A 1,186-nucleotide genomic window follows, 5' to 3' on the forward strand; every position below is an offset into this window, starting at 1 on the left:
GGGGGGGATGAAACATTTACCCCCCCTCCTCCCACCAATCATCCACACATTTTTATTTGGTTTTCATCATAAAAACCTCTCAGTCCAACTTTTGTGATCTGTAATCTGTACAATGTAAGTAGATATACATGTATAAATATATATAATAAGATATACATGCATACATACATTAAAATAAATAATTAAATACCATTTAATATAGTTTTAAAATGTACTTTTTCGAGTAGATTCATGAAATAATCTGCGTAGATGTAAAATACTCAAAATTGCAAACTTCGAAATGTCATGGCCTTGGAACAAGTCCGGCAGAAATTAACTCGGTTTAACTCGATTAAATATACCGACCTATAGGTTCCCGAAAAAATTCCCAAAAATCGAGCTAAACTGCATTATTTCAATATGTTTGTGCAATATTGCAATTGGGATTAGTGTTGATTACCTAGTTGCAGCTACCATAGTGGATTTGGGTTTTTATTTGTTGTTTCTATAAAATATACAATATCAGTAGCCAGTGGGTACAATATAGAAGGTACCTTATAAATAATAATATTTATATAATTAAATGAGTAGATACATAAATATGGTTCGCCAGTTAAAATAAAAGTCATGGGGGGGGGGGGGGGGAGGATACGACACCCAAATCCCCTCCCCCCCCCCGTAATTACGCCACCGGTCAACTGAAATGTGTGTATAAAAAACATTTTTGAATTTCAGATAAACAACGCGCAACGATAATAACAATAAATTGCATGATATACAATCCGGCGACCAATTATTTCATACGACCAACAGTCGACGTAAACTCACGTCCGACAGCAGTTCAACCCTATTTCTACCTGTTCGATCGCACGCGCGTGCCATATGCCCTTCCGTCGTCGGAATCGAACCAGTTTGCGATAGTCGGGCAAACACTATACCTACACGTCGGAATATCAAAAGCCCCTGCGACACGTGTCGTGTCGCCATGGGTTCTTCACCTGCAGGCCATACACGAAACCCAGTCCCCGCAAGGGTTAACAAACCCGAGGGGATTTCCCTATTTTTTTTTTTTATTCAAACATAATTGTATATTATTATGGCGTTAATACGTATACCATGTAACTCTAATCAACAGAAAGGATCGTTGAAGTGCAAAGGCGCTCAAATATTATAATAATATTTTGTCCCGTGAAAAACGAATTTCTAG

This window comes from Acyrthosiphon pisum, chromosome A3 (assembly GCF_005508785.2).
Source record: "Acyrthosiphon pisum isolate AL4f chromosome A3, pea_aphid_22Mar2018_4r6ur, whole genome shotgun sequence".
Lineage (NCBI taxonomy): Eukaryota > Metazoa > Arthropoda > Insecta > Hemiptera > Aphididae > Acyrthosiphon > Acyrthosiphon pisum.